At 41.0% G+C, this 23361-nt stretch overlaps 1 protein-coding gene across 1 annotated transcript in view; it reads right to left on the bottom strand.

Annotated features, from left to right (window-relative positions):
- Positions 1–20561, bottom strand: part of LOC126272386 (beta-glucuronidase-like) — a 196859-nt gene extending 176298 nt beyond the window's left edge. The window contains exon 1 of the mRNA XM_049975224.1: positions 20496–20561. The gene's annotated coding sequence lies outside the window, so the exon portion shown is untranslated. The remainder of the gene's footprint in view (positions 1–20495) is intronic.
- Between the last annotated feature and the right edge of the window lie 2800 nt (positions 20562–23361).

Here is a 23361-nt window from a genome sequence, read left to right on the forward strand (position 1 = left end):
AGTGTCGGAACAGAAATTTTCGTTTTGATCTGTGTGACGTCTATGAAGCTGCCGCTTGTTCACTTGTAAATAACTCCACACACAAACACACACATGCACACATTCATGACATCACATTGTAAGTAATTACTACCAGCGTAAGACACGAATGCACCTTTATGTAAAAACGTTAGGGGGAGGCCCAGCACTAACACACTAGAGGTGTGCCTAACTGCCCCATTCTCAACACCCAACAGGCAGCTGCCACCTAACACAATGAAGACACTACCCGTCACCATTGGGTCAATAGTGAGCCTGCTGTTAACTTAGCACTGCAAGCACTGCACACCACTGCCACTGCCATGCGACTTATCTGCTGGCCAAGGAGCAACTGACAACATTTCCGTGGGTGCAAAGAGCTACGCATCCCTCTGGTCGCGATATCAGGTGGCAGATCCACAACACGAGACAAGGCCACCTCCAGTGTCCCACACGTGCTGAAAAGGTGGGAAACACCCTCAGCCAATAAGAATCAGATTTCCCTCTTCCCCCACCCACTTTTGTTACTACAGTCTCTTCATTCTTTGCTCAAGACACTGCAGTCGTATGAAGCACTAGAGTTCTCCTACTTGGCAGATATCCACCACTTATGTTCAACACTGTAGCTGGAGCATTCACTGCCGTAAAATACATAGCAGTGACCATCTGGAGCAAGCCAAAACATATACTAGGCTCCTATTCATTTGCAGGAATCCTATGGGTGTTAACTTAATATCTATGAAAAAAGTGTGGGTGAAAGCAGTACCTAACGCATGACAAAACAATCAATCAAGTAACGCGACTTCATCAGTAGTGTCAGCTAGATATGATACTGGTAGGTTCGATCAACATGTGAGTAACATGGAGCTGTTCAATGAACTCAAATGAGAATCCTGGAAGGCAGACAACAGCGTTTTCGTGGAACAATGATGAGAAAATTTAGAGAACTAGCATTTGTGGCTGTTTTCAGACTGACTTCCCTGCCATCAACGTAAATTTCGTGTCAGAATCTCAAAGACAAGATAGAAATTGCAGCTAGCACAGAAGAATATAACAGTCATTTTGCCCTCATTCTATTTGCAAGTAGAACCGGAAATTGAATAACTAGCAGTGGTACAAGGCACCTTCCGCCATGTACCATATGACGGATTGCAGTGTCTGTATGTGTGCAGATAATGGAGTAGTTGTGTTCTAAAATTTAGGAGTCATAACCAGACGTGACGTCAGATTACGGTGTGGTGATCAGAAACTCTTGACAGAGACAACATTGTAACCTTACACATCGATTCCAATTGTGGCATAGATTCTACCAAGCATTGATGTTGCTACTGTCGAAAAATACGTACATATTTTATAGTAAGTCCCCAACCACATCTTGCTTCGATGCATCCCTTTAAACTAACTTAATGGAGGTTCCAAACACTCGCCCCTTACTAAAGTCATGTAACTCTTCTGTACGAGGTCTCCATTATAGATGAACTACACTTTTCTAGAATTCCCTCAACAAACCGAAGTGGACCAGCTGTGTTCCTACAGTCAACCTTACACATTGCACTCGTTCAATTTCATGTGACTTTGCAGCTGGTGCCGAAACTATGCCCGTCGGTAGCTTAGTTAATTTCTCTGTTGTGCTCATTTTCATTATGTGATCATTCTTTTGAAATTATAAACCATGTGAGTGACCTTGTCTCGGATGCTGGAAATGTGTTAACATTCATATACATTATTTTCGTGGTGTTCATCTCGTCAACACCCTACGATAACAATCTCGCTGATTTAAACTTTATCCCGTTCAACAGACTTGCAATTTTATGTCAGTCATACTGCAGTATTGGCAGTAAGGATGATTTGCAGTTTTGTGTATGGTGATGCGATGCTTTCGGGATGAGATTACTTATAAAGTTGTCTGTGAGCTCATGGGTTGAAAACCGAATTTTTTTTCTGTCAGTGGTGTGACTTCTGCAACATGCAGCATTTTTAGCAGAGCCAGTGTATTGACGCATTCAATCCTTTGAATGATATTGAATATCCTTGTGATATTCACTGTCAGAGCACTTTCTATTTTCTCTATCATTCTTTTGGTGGAGACAATTCAGTACCGGTTCGGCAACAGTAAAGATACTGTTCCTTGTGGAAATCTGAAGTGTTCCAACACACTCCTTGGGTATCAAAAGCTGGCATTATCGAAGGGTTTCTCTAAAACGATGTTCAATACCCCTAATGTTTATGCATGCTGTTGTCATAAGAAGGCTGTTTCTCTATTGTGCTACAGTCTGTTCCAGCCCAACCCTTGGAAAAACAGAGGCGATGCCAACTACAGTTGGCAGTGCATCATCGTTAGTAAACATGTTTCCCGGTCTTGGATCAAACAGTTACAAAGCAAGGATCTGACCTGAGTAAGCTGGTCGCTGAATCAATTTACACATAGTTAACCATTCCGCCAAAAACAGATGCTTGTTAAGTATAATAATTCCTCACGTTGAAAAACCTCAGCAACAAACCTAAAGACTGATGTAATGCATCTGTGCATTCCCTTCACGTGTTTAAGCCAAGTATTATGCATATTTATGCGATCGGGAATGCTCAGTAGTAGCGAGGCTACATGTACATTTAACAATATAGCGTCAGCAAAGAGCATTAGTCATGAAATCATAGGAGGCAATGTTGTGCAACCTTAGTAGGGACTGGATACGACTATTCGGGAGTAGGATCTTACAAACTGAGACAGTGTTCCGTGACAAACTGCCGTCACAATATCCGCAAATGTGACGTAAGATCCGCCTAGCAACAGCGATCTTAACGCCCATTGGCTGAATGTTTGGATATATATATATAGGAAACGAGAGAAGTATCCCTATGGGCTGAAAGAGAAAGGTGGGGTGGTCTCTCTTGTCCTTCGGGAAGACGGGGCGAGTTAGTCGCGAAGAGCCACGCAAAACGCACGATCGAGTGACCGGGGAGGCTCTAAAAGGTGTTAAACAAGATATAAAGTTGATGTTAAACAAGATTTCAGATGTTAAAAAAGATATAAAGTGAAGCTATTAGTTATAAGAACGCTACGTGTCGTGGCAGTGTCTATCATTATACAAAGTCAGAAAACGGTGTTAATGTGTGTAAAGGGTCGAATATAACGGCGTAGTCCAGAGCCGCCCTATTGCAATTGCTGATTCTGTAACGTGTGTGACAAAGCAATTTCTGTATTAAAACAAGTGTAGTACAAACGTTGTTGATAATTAACAACTGGCATCCCTAACCACTCCACTTCAGCAGGATCACCATCTATATGGAACCTGGAAACTGAGCCCTACTTCTGTGCTACGAGGGACTTGCCGAAGCAGCAAGTCACCACGTTAGTGATACCGTCCAGAGAAGCACTTCCATCTCGCTACAATGCCACTGAGGGTGTTGTAGTGACTGTCAGTAATCTCTACGTATTAGCTCTAACATCCTGGATTTTCTTGTTGTGAGATGTATATGGGGGGAAGCATTACCCGTATCTTGCGACTGTATGGATGTTTTGCCTCTGGCTGTGATCTGTACTTAGGCTGTCTAGACTGGCTAACTAACATCCTCTTGGCCAAAGTTGCCCCATCAGTATCAGTATAAATCACACTAACGGGAACTACTCTCTAACCATCCAAATCCCATATGTGCACGATATCTCTGGGTGTAAAACATTGTGCTGCGTCCAATACACAGTTCTCCAGCAGTATTCTTACATACACAACATGTCAGCAGATAGTAGCGCACAATGCCCAACTAAAGTAATTTCCAGGTGCCTTGTGGTACTTTACCATGTGAAATGAGCTTTAGTGAGTTTATCTACAATCTAACTGGATTGTCCTCCATGAAAAATAAACATTGGATATGTATTTGACAATACTATACAACGCCCATCACATCTTTGTTAACAATTTCCTTCTCCTGGTTTACAGGTATAAAATTAAAAAAAACTACAGGCGTTCCGAAAATTCTCCAGTAGACAGAAATGCAGAATGACAGCAGTGTCACATATACAGCTTATACTCCAAAGAATCAAGATGGTAGCACTTTCCATCAGAGATCTTCTAGTCATACCTTCTAAATTTGGTTGTATTTTCATGCAGATGTAAAATTCTAGCCAAATTATACTACGTTATGTGTTTTGGACTGTGAACACCCTGGGGCCAAGGGTAATAGGTGGAAGTGCATCTACTAACAACAAAAAACAATTTACATGTGGTTCTTATATGTGAAGTGTTACTCTGCACATCTGAAGACATACTAAGCAAGAAAATTTAGTCGCTTACATTTATTAGAGCATCAGTCACAAGTGAACAGTACTCCACCGGCTGTATAGAAGAACCGAAGATAATAATGAGGTAATGCAAACCAAATGTTAATGCTGGAAGTGCCCCTAGCATGAAGGGGCACCATAATCTATGAATGACTTTGATATTGTTTTAAATAGAACTAAGATGAGTATTTTGACGAAGTAATAAGGACAATCTAGACATTGGTATAAACAACCATGCATGCCTTCTCCCCCCCCCCCCCCCCTACACCACAAACACACCAAATAGCGTAATGATATCATCCAATACTGCAAGAAGTGATACTAACTCCTATACGACAGTGTCTAGGTCATGTGGAAGAGCAGACCAAAGACTGTGAAACGGGAAGAAAACATAAAATACTAATATTCCCTATCCTCATCTAGGGTATTTCTGGGCAGTTCAGTAACCCTATGAAATAAGTTTTTCATAGGATGACACATACGATTTACATCTAAACCTTGCCTATCCACACATACGATTTACATCTAAACCTTGCCTATCCATCCTCCGTGGTAAATGTTCCAGACTAAATTATTCTATGCTAGTCCACCAACTACAAGAGTTTGTGTAAACAGTTTCCATATTAACTAATTAAAATTATCGACAGACAGGTAATAGTTGATAACTCTATCTTGGTCTTGGTTATTTTGAAGATGTACTTCTATACTAGATAACTTTCGTACGTTCTAATTACGCCAGTGGACAAACTGCAGAATGACAACCTGAAACCATTAATATGGAATGGCTTAACTTTGCTCGACACATTGATTCCTTCAGGAATTAACCATTTTCACCGCTTTAACAGGGTCCTGAATTGAGAAAAAATATATTTTCCATAGAGAGTTGCTTATGTTGAATAATTTTCTTAACACTTGTGGAGTCATATTATTTTTAGGAACCAATCATATGTTAATAACACAGAATACTGTCTTAACTATACCTGTGAGAGCTTCATATATACGCTAAATATTCGATGTGGAAATAATGATTGGATTACTGAGGAACTACAGCCATCAGAACTTCTATATACCTGCACACTAAAGATCCAGGATGTATGTATGACGAAATAAAAATAATAATATCGAGACACTGGCTTTATTCTGCTATAAACACATATTGCACAACTGCGCTATTTCTGCTGCAACTATCAGATCTTCTATATACACTAAATATCCAAGAAATATGTATCTAAGTAATGGAAAATAGTAATAATAATGTTCAAGGAACTAACTTTATCCGTTTGTAAACACAGACAGCCTAATTACGATTTTTGGAGTGTCTGTTTCTCACACTGGGCCCCAAGTGTAGGGTAGGTTCAGGATCAGGGTTGGAAGCGTATCCACCCTCTGTAGATTTGGGGCAGCTTGTGAAGATGGATCCATCAGAGTTGTGTCTTTGGTGAAGGTTGTGCCCCACCCCCCACCCCACCCCCACCCTGCGAGAAAAACACACACCACAAGTAGCGTAATTGGGCACTATTTGTTTACAGTACGATATCATTGCTGTCAGTTTCTGTGCCTATCAAAATGTAATTCAACACCATTTTCTGTTATGGCTTCTGAGTTTTAGAACACAACTATTACTACTTCATCTACATACATACTTCACAAGGTGTCATATGATACACGGCGAAGAGTGCTGGTATCACTATTGGGCATTTCCTTTAGAGTTGTGTTCGCAAGCAAAGTGAGGGCAAAAGGACAGTCTACATGCTTATGTATTAGCCACAATTTCTAACTTATCTTCGCGATCCTTACGCAAAATGTACATCGGCGGCACTAGAACCATTCTCCAGACAGATGCAAGTGCCAATTCTCCTAATTTTCTCATTAGTGCTCAGTGGAAAGACTATTGCCTTCCCTCCAGGGGTTCTCATTGAGTTCGTAGAGCAGTTCTTTATTACATATCAATAAAACTTACTGGTTGGATGGTTGGCTGATTTCGGGCGAGGAGGCGTGGGAGTGACACAAACAGCGAGGTCATCAGTCCCCTAAGTTGGCAGAAACCAAGGGAGGAACAATACAAACAGCACATTCCAGTCAAGGGGTAGGGAAAACAGGCAAACAAAGGGGTAAAATGTACATCGGAGCAGCAGGAAGTGTAAATAATAGGAGGGGAGAGGGCAGGGAGGAAAACAGTGAGAGCAAGGACACCCCAGACACACAGCGTGTGTCTGGGCAACAGTACCAATGCCGACCCTTCCCAGTCTCCACACCATATCATCGAAGTTGCTGGTATTTATCTAGCTGATGCTACTGATGAAGTCGAATTACTTGATTTACAGGAACACGAATGAAAAGGCAGTAGTAATGAAAGAGACTGGGAGGGGTTACAGGTTGGGGAGTCTCATTCTTATTGGCAGAGGGTGTTTCCTGTCCTTTTAATATATGTAGGGTGTTGGTGGTGGCCTCACCTTGTGCCATCAAACTGCCACATAATTTCGTGGCCGTAGACGGAAGCAGCACTTTGTGTGCCTAGCAGTGGAATAGCCACTCTTTGGCTGGCAGCAGCCTTGCACAGCTTGCTGTGTTAGAGAGAAACATTTAGTGATGTGTGTGTGTGTGTGTGTGTGTGTGTGTGTTGGGGAACTCATTTCTTCCCCTGGCACCTGACCTTTTCTTTATTTGTGTAATTTCAGATGTGGTAGAAGATGTTTCTGCATCTACTTCAATATTAGCCTTCCCATTTTTTAGAAGCCATAGCTCCTACTGATGGTTTATTGACTGGACCGTTGAATAAATCATCAATTATTCCTTCATTGCTGGCAATGAAATCTGCATACATGAAAATATGATCGTTTAATAGGTATATTCGTATCATCCTAGTTCATTTACTGCTATACCCCCTGCCTGGCACTTGATGTAAGTCTTCCCAAACAGTTCGGCTTTATCCATGTTTGTTACAGGATGTGCATTTTCCCTCATGCATACACATACCTGCTCAGAATAATAGGCTTCCAAAGGACTCATTAAAGTTCTGTTTAATGGTTACATCCTGTGGGAGGCTTGACGAAGCAGATAAAAGGTGCTTACATAGTTTTACCGTGCGAGATTTAACATCCAGATTCCTGGATTCCTTACAGTGTACCTCCAGAATACGAAGTACCGGTGACTCTGCTGTCAGGTTCACCTTTCTCAGGAAACTTTGAAATCAATCGATGAAGAGCTGGCTTTGAATTCGTCCAGAGGGATGACATGCAAGAATGAACCCAGGTGGGGCACCCCTCATTAGCTCACAGCTGTAGTTCTTATGAGGGAATACCAATATGGGTAGGACAGAATTTCCTGTAGCACTAATGCGGGTGACAACGGCCACAAGCGAGCTATGCTCTGCAGAAGAGATGGCTGCTGCTTGGCGCTTTCCCTCTCTTGCATCGGCGTCTGGAACACTGCTCTGCACGATTCTTAGACTAGTTTTATCGGGTCCGTATATTTTGTCAGGTGGAAAGCTGTTTTTTCATCTCTTGTGAAATCAGAGAGAAAAATATTGCAACATTTTCACTTGTGAAACCTAGAGCTCTTTTAAATGACGTTGCTCTCGGTTTTCAAATCGAAATATCCTTTTCATGCTGATTCAGGAAAACACGTAACCTCCGTCTTCGAAACGGTTCACCCAAAAATGGATCATGGATAGCATTGGCTTTGGCAGACTGAAATACCATCTGTTGGAGGGCCTTTGGGTAAGTTCAAAAACTTTACTGTCGATTGTCATGTTATATTCAATCAGCTGTTGTTCTTGTTCGGGAGATAAAACAGTTTTTCGTCCAAGTTTGGTCTTTGTGGCTAAATCAGCTGGTAAATCTGATTTCACTAGCTTAAATAGAATCGAAGAATCATAAGTGCTCACAGATCTTAAAATTCTCACATAAGACCCATGTTTACTGGACTTTTTTTCTCGTCTTGGTCCATAACACCACCTCTCGAAATATGGGAAGCATAGAGCTTGCATTAGAAGAGATTTGTTTCACAGTATTGAAGAAGAATTGCTCATACCTCTTAAGATATGTATTTTAGGACCTAAGTTTACTAGGCTTTTTAGCTTCGAGTGATCATTCCTGGCATATTCCTGAATATTGACCAGTCCTCATGGGTCACCCTGTCTAGTCCAGCCAATGAAGGAAAATTAGGGGAAAAAATTATTGTACGGTGGCAGGAGTTAGGGCCATGATCAACGTACTTAAAATCATCCTTATCAATGGGGAGTGAGCATGGGAGTAGGGTCGTTTAAAGATCTCGTTTTTATGTTTTTCTTCAGTAACTTAAAATCCGCAGTTTCTAGCGAAAATATTTCCCAGTACAAAATTAAATAAATAAATTTACACAATAAAGGTCCTATTCAATTTTTCAGTTTTTCTTCAGTGATAATGATATGCAGAGAGAGAGAGAAATCAGAAATTATTAAAAATAGTGATTTGCTAGTATGAAATTAACGTTTGTTGTTGAGTGAACTGGGTTAATAACAAACATTAAACGTATGTATCACACGTAAGTGCAGTAGAACTGCACTAAGGGATAAACTGTGTTCTAGTGGTGTAACAGGGCGGAGGGGAGGATGGTGTGAGGGGTGGGTCGATGTGTGAGGGAAGGTAAACTATGGACACACCTTTCTTCATAGGTCTGCAAACTGAAGAGCAAGCACGCGATTCCCCACTTTGTCAACCCCACTATATCACGGGAAGCAACTACACATATACCAACCCTTCTGCTGTGTGACACTGTATGCAGACATGACTTGGATTAGATTAGATTAATTATTCATTCCATAGACCCACAAAAGAGGGGATCCCCCTGGGTGTGGAACATGTCAGATAAATACATTACAAAAATGTAATTAAAAAACTTGAGTTTCATTAATTTTAATGATCCTCAGTCAATAAGGAGTAAAAATTTTTACATGAATTAAAATTAAACTTGGCTGGCTATAACAACCAAGTATTGTCCAAAATTACGGTTTAATACATTTTCATTAAAATGGTCTATTGCACTTGTTGAGAAATTCATGGATGGAATAGAAGGAGTTGGCCACCAAATATTCTTTTAAATTATGTTTAAATTGTGCCTTGTCTGAAACTAAACTCTTAATGGTTGCTGTTAACTTATTGAAAATATGCGTTGCTGAATACTGGTCTCCGTTCTGGGCAACAGTAAGTAATTTTAAATCTTTATGTATGTTTTTCTTATTCCTGGTATTGATATTGTGTACTAAGTAGTTAGTTGGAAAAAGAGATGTATTATTTCCAATGAACTTCATTAAGGAATAAATATACTGAGAAGCTGTTGTTAGTATGCCCAATTCTTTGAATAGGTTTCGACATGATGTTCTTGGATTTACTCTACACATTACTCTTATTATACACTTCTGTACTCTAAAAAATTTTTCTCGATTTGTGGAGTTACCCCAAAATATGATACTATATGACATAATGGAGTGATAATAAGCAAAATATGCCAGTCTTTTTATATTTATATCTCCTACATCTGACATCATTTGCATTGCAAATACAGACTTGTTTAGGCACTTTAGCAGTCCGTTAGTATGTCGCTCCCAACTAAATTTATTATCAGGTTGTAATCCCAAGAATTTTACACTCTCAACTTCTCCTATTTCCATGTCATCATATTTTATACACACACTAGAAGGAAATCCTTTGGAAGTTATGAACTGCATATAGTGAGTCTTTTCAAAGTTTAATGACAGTGAATTGGTTATAAACCACTTATTAATGCCAGTAAAAATTTGATTAGCTGCCCTTTCTAAATTTGTGTTTGATTTACTACTTATTGCAATGTTTGTATCATCTGAAGATAAGACAAACTTGGCGTCTGGTAATAAGACAAACTTGGCATCTGGTAATGTAACAGATGACAGGCCATTATATATACAAGAAAAAGTAGTGGACCTAGTATGGAACCTTGGGGAACACCACATGTAATTTCTTCCCAGTCAGATGATGTCTGATTGCCTACTGCTGAAGTGTTACGTAATGACACCCTTTGTTTTCTATTAGTACGATATGACTGAAATCACTTTGCAGCACTACCAGTGATGACATAATATTTTAATTTACTTAAAAGAATGCTGTGATTCACACAGTCAAAAGCCTTTGATTGGTCACAGAATACAACAGTTGCCTCTAATTTGTTGTCTAATGAATTAAGGACATTTTTCACTGTAAGTGTAAATAGCCTTCTCAATATCAGAACCCTTAAGAAACCCAAACTGTGACTTTGACAGTGTGTTATTTTCACTACGATGCTGAAATAGGCACTTGAACATAACCTGTCAAAAGTGAGATCGGTCGGTAATTTGACGGCATTTCTTTGTCCTCTTTCTTGTGGAGAGGTATAACTTCAGCATATTTAAGACAGTCCAGGAATGTTCCTATGATAAGCGATCGAACACACAAATAACTTAAGATATGTCTATCCTCACATGAACACTCTTTTTTTAACTTTGTTTGTATGTTATCAGAACCACTAGAATGCTTCGATTTCAACGATTTTATGATGGATTCTATTTCTTTGGGTGAAGTAAATGTCAATTCCATTTTACTGAGCCGCCCGCGGTTCTAGGCGCGCAGTCCGAAACCGCGCGACTGCTACGGTCGCAGGTTCGAATCCTGCCTCGGGCATGGATGTGTGTGATTCCTCAGGTTAGTTAGGTTTAACTAGTTCTAAGTTCTAGGGGACTGATGACCTAAGATGTTAAGTCCCATAGTGCTCACAGCCATTTGAACCATTTTACTGAGATTGCTCGTGTGCACTGATCTCAGATACTCCATTTCATTATTTACTGAACCTGACAACCCCACACTATCAGTAACAGAGACAAAATACTTGTTTAAATGGTTTGCAACACAACATGTGTTTGTTACCAGGGTTTCACATAGTTTTAGAGCTATTTCTTCCTCCTCATTTCTGGTCCTATCTGTCTTTGGCTTAACTATATCCCATACTGTTTTTATTTTATTGCTGGATGTATTTATTTTCTTCTCATAATGCAGGAGTTTAGGTTTCTGGATAACCTTCTTCAATATTTTGCAGTCCCTTTTTGTTTCGCATGATATCTTTATCCTTTGTGTGATCGATGGTTTCTTATTAGACTTCTGCTTAATTTGAGTTGCCAGTGATTCATAAGGCGAGTTGCGGACGGGATGGTATAACTTTGTGAAACACGTAGTTGCTTCGTGTGACGTAATAGGGTATAGAGAGTGGGGACTCGTCTGCTTGGTCTTCACGTTGCAGACCTACGAAGGTGGGAAATGCATGCTCACAATACGGTGTGAGAGGCCGCGCAGTTCGTGACATGGCGCCTCAAACCCGGCGGTCACTCCCCGCGGCTCTGCAGGGATAAATACGTGACTGATAACGTACATTTATCTGCATATTTTGTAGTTAGCATGTGTAGGACACCTATTTCAGTCAAAATGAACAATACAGACGTCTTCAGAAGTTAAACGTGTTCGTTCCTGCCGCTTGCAGTGAAGTATGAGTCCAGGAGACTTTGTCTGAAAAGTTGTCACAGTGGTGGAGGAGGAGGAGATTAGTGTTTAACTTCCCGTCGACAACGAGGTCATTAGAGACGGTCTCACAGTGGTGGATGATATGGTTCCCAAATACAATATTCATCTCGTCAACTTAATTTCTTAAATCTTCTTTTCCTCAGTGAACTCCAGAAATTCGTGACTGCAAACAGCAGGATTGCTGAAGGAGTTCACTGCGGGTTATGGTGGTGAGTATAAGGTTCCGGGCTGATGTGTAAATTGGCTGACTTTCTCTCTAATTCTGAGTCTCTTCTAGGAAACGATGATGCGTGTCTACGGTGTTGAATCTTAAAATAGCACACTCTCTCAGAGACTTATCGTCTGGCTCTAAGGCGGTTTAGTACTGCCTTTACTTGTTCAGATAATGTTGGAATGCCGAGAGTCAACATAAAACCAATGTTTTCTCCAGTTCTTCATTTCGATCATTATCTCTCCATGTCACATAATTCACCTCCTACTTTTGCTTCCGCGCCTGTCCATCATTGTTCTGCAAGTCTTTGTACGAGACAACATTATCGCTATGTTGGAAAGCAATGTTAGCTCAAGCCAACCATATTCGTTCTGTTTGCGTTCGTTTTGCTCGAGAAGCACATTAGTTTTCTCCAAACAGATAAAATTCGTTAAGAGCTTGCCTGATTTCCATGTACAGTACCTGCTATGCGCTGCAAGCCTTTGTGTTTGTAAATGACTACAAGTACTTCTTCTGAAGCGAAGGAGCAGAAGTTTAACAAACACTTACTAAAAATCTAGGTAAGTTCCACTAGTACTACAAAAGTGAAAACTTTGCCTGAACCCAAATAAAACTGAAGCCAGCTCATTCCACCTAAGAGAATAGGAAACAGAGAATAGAACGTAATCGTCCGCAATAAAACTTACGGCATTGTCGACACCGCAGATATTTGGGTGTGACTCTCGACATATCCCTGACAATCAGAAAACACCTACAGCTAACAAGGGAGTAGCTAAAATTGAGAAATAACATATAAAGTTAGCTGGCTGGAGTTAGCTGGGGATCAAATGCAAACATCTTAAGAACTACAGCACAAGCACTTGTGTGTTCTGAGGCTGAATACTGTCTCCTGTTTGGAGTAGAGGTAACCATTTCACCCAAATAGAAATGAATCTAAATGATGCGATGAGAATCGTGACAGGATTTCTTAAAATCCACACCAACACCATGACTGTCGGTACTCGACAGTAGTGGCCCTCCAAGTGTCCGACGACAACAATCAATAACACCGTGAACGGACGAAACTCGAAAGATCCAGAGACTTGCAAACTCAAGAAAAATAGAACAACTTACGCCGCACCCGATTAAAATCTGGAGAACCTGACTGAGTAAATACTGGCCATCTCGCCCCACAAAGCTATAATCTAAGAGATGAATGGAAAATATAGTGGATGTACTTTCACGGTTGTAGTAAGGAGATCCGAGAATCAAGCACCCGAGTGTGAAGCAACCAACAGAAACCTCACACAACCCTATCAGAACTTTCCACGCCGTGACCAAAGCAACGCTACACAAGTAGAATGGTGACCACTGCGCCTGCAGAACAAAAACTGGAGTGTATTTTGTACGACAACACAAGGAGGAAATTCATAGTTCCTGGGTTGGGTTGGTTTCTTTTTGGGGAAGGAGACCAGACAGCGAGGTCATCGGTCTCATCGGATTAGGGAAGGATGGGGAAGGAAGTCGGCCGTGCCCTTTCTAAGGAACCACCCCGGCATTTGCCTGGAGCGATTTAGGGAAATCACGGAAAACCTAAATCAGGATGGCCGGCGTAGTTCCTGGAAAGACCTCGTAGACGCAACATTTACAGCACTTACCTGGCTGGAGTCTTTGGATACTCAACTATGACAGAAAATCAACTTCTTCTATCTACTGTCGTTTCTCTAGCTTTTATTGTTACCTATACATACATACATGCAGGGCGGTCAGAAAGTCTGAAACGTTTGTACAGGTGTTGCAGCGTAGGCTGTGCTGCGAAATAACTGTTAAGAAAAATATTCGATACGTTGAACCTTTTTCAAGTTAAATAGCATTGAAGTTAGCCAATCAGGCCGCTGCATGCGGCGTCCCGCCGCAGACAAAGTCGCCAGATGTGTTCTGCGTACCGTTTCCTAAAACCAAACAAGAGAGTGATACAAAAATTGTGCAAGGTACGGCGGTAAGACGCAATCAATACTTTCACTGCACGATAACAACGGTGAAGTCACTGATGACAGTGTCACTAAAGCAGTGTTATTAAACACGGTTTTGCGAAACTCCTTCACAAAAGAAGACGAAGTAAATATTCCTGAATTCCAATCAAGAACAACTGCCAAGATGAGAAACGCAGAAGCTCGGTGTAACAAAGCAGCTTAAATCACTTAATAAAGCCAAGGCCTCCGATCCAGATTGTATACCAGTCAGGTTTCTCTCAGAGTATGCTGATAAAATAGCTCCATATTTAGCAATTATATGCAACCACTCGCTCATAGAAAGATCCGTACCTAAAGACTAGAAAATTGCTCAAGTTACACCAATACCCAAAAAAGGAAGTAGGAGTAATCCGCTTAATTACAGGCCTATATCACTAACATCGATTTGCAGTAGGATTTTGGAACATATACTGTATTCAAACATGAAGTACCTCGAAGAAAACGATTTATTGACACATAGTCAGCACGGATTCAGAAAATATCGTTTTTGCGAAACACAACTAGCTCTTTATTCTCATGAAGTAATAAGTGCTATCGACAGGGGATGTAAAATTGATTCCATATTTTTAGATTCCCAGAAGGTTTTCGAGACCGTTCCTCACAAGCGTCTTCTAACCAAACTGCGTGCCTATGGAATATCGCCTCAGTTGTGCGACTGGATTCGTGATTTCCTGTCAGAAAGGTCACAGTTCATAGTAATGGACGGAAAGTCATCGAGTAAAACAGAAGTAATATCCGGCGTTCCACAAGGAAGAGTTATAGGCCCTCTATTGTTCCTGGTCTATATTAAAGACATATGAGACAACCTGAGTAGCCGTCTTAGATTGTTTGCAGATGATGCTGTCATTTACCATCTTGTGAAGTCATCAGATGATCAAAACGACTTGCAAAATGATTTTTATAAGATATCTGCATGATGCGAAAAGTGGTAATTGACCCTGAACAAAGAAAAGTGTGAAGTTATTCAAATGAGTACTAAAAGAAATCGGCTAAATTTCGATTATGCGATAAGTCACACAAATCTGAAGGTTGTAAATTCAACTAAATACTTAGGGATTACAGTTACAAATAACCTAAATTGGAATGATCACATAGATAATATTGTGGGTAGGCCAAACCAAGGACTGCGATTCATTGGGAGAACACTTAGAAGGTGCGACAGGTCTACTAAAGAGACTGCTTACACCACTCTTGTCCGCCTTATTCTGGAGTATTGCTGTGCAGTGTTGGATGCGCAGCAGGTGGGACTGACGGATGACATGGAAAAAGTAAAAAGAAGGGCAGCTCGTTTTGTATCATCGAGTAATAGGGGAGACAGTGTCACAGACATGATACTCGAATTGTAGTGGCAATCATTAAAACAAAGACGTTTTTCGTTGCGACGGGATCTTCTCATGAAATTTCAGTCACCAGTTTTCTCCTCCGATTGCGAAAACATTCTGTTGCCACCCACCTACATAGGGAGGAATGATCACGATAAAATAAGAGAAATCAGGGCTAGCACAGAAAAAATGTAAGTGCTCGTTTTGCCCGCGTGCCATTCGAGAGTGGAACGGTAGAGAGACAGCTTGAAGGAGGTTCATTGAACCCTCTGATAGGCACTTAATTGTGAATAGCAGAGTAATCACGTAGATGTAAATGTAGAAGGATCGAACATGAGCCAAAGGTTGAGTGGTCCCGTGCGCTATCACCTACGCTATGAGAACAACTGATACCCGTTGTACCTGGCGGGCCGCTTGAATTTGCACGCTCATTGGCCTGATTGGCTAACTTCAGTGTTAACTGACTCGGAAACGGTGCAACATATCGAATTTTTTTCCATAATTATTTTTCAGCACTACATACCCTGCAACACCTTTACAAGCTTTCCAGGCTGTTCTGACCACCCCGTATAGATATATTTGCTTGTACTGATTCATACCATTTATCTTATCTTATAAATTTATCAGCTTAATTGTGTCTACTTGTAAAACATAATTCTGTAAGCCACACACTCTTCTTAGACTCATTCCCCGGGATATGCTACTGGGAGAAAATTTCTTTAAATTCAATGCTCTAGGTGGGCTGCCGGAAGCCCTCTTTACTGAGTTGATGTAGCTGCACGTACACGAAAGGCAATTTAATCATCATGAAAACATATCCAGAGCACGCTGTACACGCTTTCCAAAATATTTCATACTGCCCTTCCCATGGGGAACGTATTCAGTTAAGGAATTGAAAGCCATTTCGTTCCTACAAGCAGCCAAGGAAACAAATTCGAATTATGCAGAGCCTTACATATTTGAACAAGTCTAATACAACTGGTTTGCGGTAGATGCTCCAGTGGTTGCTGCCTGCCCATTATCTCGACAACCGTTTGTCACAGTGCCCGAGCTGGGTTGGACATGGACAGGTTGCTACTCAGGTAGCTGACTGTGTGTGCGGTGCACACAAGGGTTTTTTAGATCAGGCGACTCAACATCCAATCCAGATGGTGACAGCTGTAGGAAACCCATAAGTATCAGTGTAAGGTCGAAAGAAATGCCTCCCACAGGTGAGAGTATTAAAATCGTAATGATAAACTGCCTCAGCATTTTCAACAAAGTGCCACAGTTTAAAGCGCTCATGAAAGGCAGTGAAGCTCACATAATAATAGCCACAGAGAGCTGGTCGAAACCCGAAATTTATAGCAGTGAGATTTAAACGTATGTAGAAAGGATAGGCAAACGGGAAATTAAGGCATGTGTCGCAACAGACGCAATACACCGAGGTAGAAATTGATGCTACATGTGAGATTGTTTAGGCAAGACTCAGCATCAGAGGTGGACATAAAATGATAACTGGACCTTCTGTGACACACCAGACTCATATCCTGATGTAACCGAAAACTTTTGAGAAAAGATCACTTCACTTGTATGCAAGCTCCATAATCATATTGTAATCATAGGTGGAGACTTTAATCATCCAATTCCAACAGTTAAATGGGAAAATTGCAATTTTGTTTGTGAAACGTTACTAAATGCCCTCTCTGAAAACTACCTAGAACAGACAGTTAGGAACACCCTCATGATGGAAGTATACTGGATCTAATGGCAACAATAGACCTGACCTGTTTGAGAATATCAACATCGAAACTGGTATCAGTGACCATGACGCGGTTGTGGCAACAATGATTACCAAATTACAAAGAACAATCACAACATGCAGAAAGAGAGATACGTTCAATAAACTAGATAAAAAATGGGTAGTGTCATATCTTAATGAGGAACTTGAAACTTTCAACGCGGAGCAAGAGCATGTATAGCAACTGTGGCTCAAGTTTAAGAGAATAGTTGACCAGAACCTCCAGGGCATACAGTCACTGTAAAGAAACTTCTAAAGGAACAGTCTATAATTAGATTTGCTTACAAATCACTCGTGCGAACTGGTTCTAGAATATTACCAATGAGTGTGGGACCCGTATCAGATAGGGCTAACAGGGGATATTGAACGTGTATAGAGAAGGGCAGCACGAACGGTCACAAGTTGGTTTAATCCGTGGAGAGTGTCATAGTTACTGAAGAAAGAACTGGAAGACTCTTGAAGAGAGACGTAAACTGTCCCGAGATAGTGTATTAACAAAGCTCCAAGAATCGGCTTGAAATGGTTACTTTAGGAGTATCATACAACCATCTACGTATCGCTCACATAGGGATCGTGACGATAAGATTAGAATAATTACTGCACGTACAGAGGCATTCACATCCCTGCCGTGAACCATACGTGAATCTAACAGACAGAAACCCTGATAACAGGTACAATGCGATGTACCTTCTGTCATGCTCTTCAAGATGGTTTACAGGGTGTATATGTAGGTGTAGGAAATCGACCATGGACCATGCCAACATACCGCTATCTGTTACAGTGCGTAGTTATTACATGGATTCTCTTCTGATTAAACGGTCTGCAACCATTATCTTCATCGCTGTGAACATCAGTTACACGTGATAAATCGCGATCACCAAACAGCGCACCACTCACAAGGAGAGCGGTGCAGTCAACTATGGAGCTCCAACACTAGGTTTGCACGAAATCGTGTCGTTTACCGGTTGCGTAATTCAGCTTTCAAAAGCCATCAACTGATGAAGTCCAAATCGTACAGTCTTCGTACAAAACTCGTTGAAAGGGTGCAGTTAATTTTCTTAACTAGGATTTTGGAAAATATACATAACATTATTTTTACATGCAGCAGATGATTTAAGATAATAGAAACTCGCAGTAAAACTAGGACAGATAGAAAGTGAGGACTCCGTCACAATGTAAAATTATACGTCGAAAGAGAAGAGGAAAGACGATCATAAATACTACACAGTAGTTATTCATTGCTATCGGAGACGTGTCACAACAGTCGCTTACAGTGGCAATAACGTCTAATCTAATCTAAAAGAACATTGAACGGACACAATGAATTGGAAAATCTTTAATAAGTGTGGTATATTCGAATGTTGAAATAATTCATGTCAATTTTTATCGATGGATTTTTTCATTTGACAGGCGTCTTTCTGTACGCTCCTCAGTGATTTTATTTACAATTTCCTTTGCACTGCAGAACTCATCATAAAGTTCGTCCATATCTATGAAGTTGGTGGGTGATAATTTTTCGCAACACATAAACAGATCCTTGTGAATAAATGTATTTTCCATGGCAAATATTCGCATTACTGCCAAATTATTATCTTCCGAAAAATAAAAAACACGCCTGACTTCAGTAGTTTTTCCACGCTATCTTCGATTGATGCTGGCGCCAGAACATTGTAAATTAAAGAGGATGACTTAATTCTACAGAGCGATATTTTGGATGTGATTTGGAAATCATTAAAGATCACGTGGAATAACTCTGAATCGCAGCCAATACAATTGCACGACATGTTAAGGTTTGCGTAATGGTAAACTTTTGCAAACTCTGCAGCTGTCACTTTTTCCTCGCCTGTCGTCAACACATCGAGCTTTAAAAAGTGTTGCACAGTCTTGAGACTCTTTCGGGCTCTTTCATCCCGTTGGCGTTCAGGGACGGTCCCATGCCGCCTAACATCATTCAGATCTCCACGCGATATCATTAAGGATTTCATACGCACATTGCTAAAAGCTTAAAAAAAGAAAAGTTGCGAATTCTCCAATTCTTGTCGGTAGGAAGACATCCGTTTATTCTTAGCGTATTTCATTTTTTCACTGTCACTGTCAATTGTTTCTAAATCAGACATAACTCAAATCCAAACAAACTTTTCAAAGAGAACAATAGCAAAGTGTCGACAACACACTCAACAATATTTATTTTATGACTCGCATAAAAACACCGAAACTCTGCGACAAGTGGAGTACTGAGTAGTAACTGCTGGGCGCCGGCATAATGCGAGACAGCGTTGTAGATGTAGATGAAGGGGAGCGAGCGACCGAACGCGTGCGACACTCTTTTCTTTTCTGTTTCCAGGGGCGGCGCGGGCGCGAGCGGCCTCTGTCATTGTCTCCGCGCCCGACACCGTTGCACATACGCAACGCGTCGCCCGTGCTTTATATGAATGGGGTTTATTTCTAACCTAGGCCAGGTTTACCAAAAGCTGGACAATTAGCGTCCCTCAGTCACAGATCGTGGATCACACTATTTGAGCCGTGGAAACGGGACGTCCCGCCTCACGCAAGGCGATTGGCAACCCGTGTCCACCACCGAATGTGAAATAAAGCTGTGCGGGCCCTTGGTGTTATCCTGGATGATGCCATTCATTATTACCTCTAGGTACCTACATCGATTAGTGGGTGTCACGCTATCATTCCCATAACAATCGATTATAATAAATACGTGTTACACTTTCCATTTTTCCGCACGAAGAGAATACTTGTTAAAGCTCCTCTTCCTAGTGCTTATAGGAACTTTTATTGAGGAGCTTTCCTCCTTACGTTTATATGAAAAGGAGTCCGACAAAAAGCAGTTTCGGAACGAGACGTTGATAGGTGAAGAAAGTGCATTCAGCAGGCGCTCATCAGCATGATCATGATATTGTTTTTCTGCCACAGTCTCTATGAGTACATATTTTAGTATCGTTCTTACATATTCCGACGGCATATGTGATTATTGCAAGCTTAGGTATTCCGATTACATTGACGATAAAGCACTCGAATTGCTATCCAAAGGAAAGCAGATATTCTCTTTATTTCTACCCGTTTTTTCTTGGTATCCCTTTACAGACAAAGTAATAATTCTTGTGAAATATAAGAGAACATGTTATTGGTCACTTAACGCCAATCTACTCTCTTATTTTATCGTCGTTAAGATCTAACATGGAAATTGAATACTAACAAACTGCAATATTGAAATATTATCTAATGCACAATTTATGCGGTAACTACTGCATGCATACAACAATACACTGAAATTAAATAAGTCAGCGCTTTGAACGCGCTACCTGTTATTCGCTACTGCTTTCTGATCTTGCCGCTGCCGGCTGTTTACTAACATCGTTACTGCCAACGAACGACTATCGATGATATTCGGCGCGCATGCGCTTAGTCACGTGATGTAACAACTGCCGCACAGAAGCCGTTGGTAATTTGGTATTGTGGCAGAGCAGTTCGTTGTTCGTAGAACCATTATGACGCAGGTGTATGGGACAGCCTCGACGCTTACTGACTGAAGAAGTAGAACCAAACTTATACAAATCAAACTAATACAATTCACGTTTGGCGTAAGAGATAGTACGTCAACAGATCTCACAACGTGTTACTGTAACGTAACAAGCATCCTCCGAGCGTACAGCATCGACACGACATAAAGGGTCCAGAGGAATTTCCCAATGGGTACTGTTGTAATTTCTACTTTCTTCTAACTAGAACTGTTAAAGACTAGTAACTTGATTCAGGGCATTATTATATTAATTGGAACAAATTCGTTTTGCACTTGCAGATGTTGGTTACTGATTCCTTTTGCTGAATTAGCGGTCTAATCAGTAGGGGAGAGTTGGTGGATTGTATTAACGCGCAAAGTTGACACTCGCCATGGTGTCTGATGTGAGTGACTGGAAAATGTCTTTACGGTCGCTCCCAGCAGCTACCGCGCCAGGTGTCAACTTTGTTTGCGTATACAATATGAACACTAGGATCCTGTGCACGTATGCGCGTCGTATATTAAACTTCTCCTCTCCCTACACCTACAATTTTCCGCGGGTGTCCCGTTAGCTCCATTTTATTTTTAAAGGATATTTGTTGGCGTATGTGTGTAGTGATTTCATTGTCGCCATATTGTATTCGCTGGAACTAGCCGTTCTCACCATATTTATGATCTCTTTGGTCAAAGCAGACTGATTGAATTGGACACTTCTGCCTGAGTGTCACGGAGCACCGGGGGGGGGAGGAAGGGGAGGAGGAGGAGGAGGAGGAGTAGTTGCTTACGCATCCCATTTAGATTTTTACATATTGTAGTGTTCGTTCATGTAGATATGCAGGTTTTGCACTTCGTATACCAGTCATGAACGTTTCTCAACAAACCATCCACAACTTCAAGCATTACTTAATATTACCATTGCAGCACACGTTTTTATATTTCCATAAACAAGGATGTTCCCTTTACAGTTCAATAAATTATGCAATTGATGATAAGAACCACTAGGAATTTGGTGATTTTACAAGCAACTTTGGTAATGTCACTTGAGTGTTGGCCATGCAACGTCACTTTTATTGCTTGTGGAAACCTGGCCCTACACACACGAGCAGATACGAATAACATGAAACATTTTTAATTTCAGAAATAAGATGAAACTAACAACGATTTTGTAACTTAATTTCAGAATATAATGTAGCCTCCATTAGTAAAAAATATTTATATGAATGCCATGAACATGGAACCAGAGTAAACAGGGGAAAAAAGACAAAAAACAGACAAAGGAAACTCCAGGTTGGAATATTAAGACTATTAGGAAAAGGATAAATTGCTACTCACACATAGAGATGACGCTTTACGTTGCAGACAGGCACAACAAAAACCTTCTTCAGAAAGGAAGACACACCACATTCATACTAGCAAGCACACCTCATGCGCACTTGACCGGCACCTCTGACCAGAATTCCAGTCCGAGCTGCCGGAGATGGCAGTCGTGTGTGAGAGGTAGGTAATCAAACATTTGATTACCTACCATTGTGCCCCGAAATGAGGGCATCCTACATGAGATACTTCCCACCCCCTTTTAATGTGGTGTTCCACTGCCCACCCAACATCACTATGCCACACCCAACTACAACCTCTTGCCACAAAGGCTCACATCCATGTGGAAGAACCAGGTGCAAGACCTGCCCAATATTCTCACCCGGCACTTCCTATTCCAGCACTGTCACATGTTTATCCTACCCCATTAATGGTTGGGTCACCTGTGAAAGCAGCCATGTCATTTACCAGCTCTGCTGCAAATCATTCCATAGCTTTTTTGGACTGATGTGTGGAGCACAGAAACATGTAACAGGAAACAGTATTCACACTAAATTTCGAGCTCTTAATCTTTTTCCAGTAAAAGTATATATATTGCTGCGTGCCTGCTGGTGTTCACATTCTGAACAATGTTTATTACAGCACGTAGTGCAGAAATGTGCATTAATTTGTATTTCTTGATTGCACTGGCACCAGTGGACAGGAGATTGGGTACAGGATCTTATTCAATGTTTTGAACCTTGTTTACTGCTACTGTAAAAACCCTTAAATACATATTGTACTAAAGAGAATGGAGTGTGTGGCAGCTGGTGCACGCACAGTACCAGGCATGAACCTCTGCTGTATCTGCCAGTGGCCTCATGGCAGTCAACATGTTAAATAACTTTTTTTTACTTATAATGTAATTGGACAGATTAAAGATCTACTCACCAAGTGGCAGCAGGAGAGTACACATATAAAGATATAGAAATTTGCAAGCTTTTGGAGTCAATACCTCCTTCTTCTGGCAGAAAATTTGAAGGGGAAGGAAGAGGGATGAAGGAAAAGGACTGGTGGGATGTAGGATATAGGGAGAGTTCAGAAAAGTCACCCAGAAACCTGGGTCAGGGGAGGCTTACTGGATGGGATGAGAAGGAAAGACTAATTGTTGGGGACTGCACATGATGCATTTGAGAATTTGAAAGCTTGAAGTTGGGAGGTGGGGTAATATGCAAAACAGAGATTACTGACAAAACATTGTACATCAGTTAATAAGATTGATAAGGTAATTACCTCGCATGTGGCAGAGATGAAGGGGAGGAGGGCAGGGAAAAATAGATGGCACAGAAACTAAAAGAAACTGAACAAAGGAATAG

Source organism: Schistocerca gregaria, chromosome 1 (assembly GCF_023897955.1).
Source record: "Schistocerca gregaria isolate iqSchGreg1 chromosome 1, iqSchGreg1.2, whole genome shotgun sequence".
Lineage (NCBI taxonomy): Eukaryota > Metazoa > Arthropoda > Insecta > Orthoptera > Acrididae > Schistocerca > Schistocerca gregaria.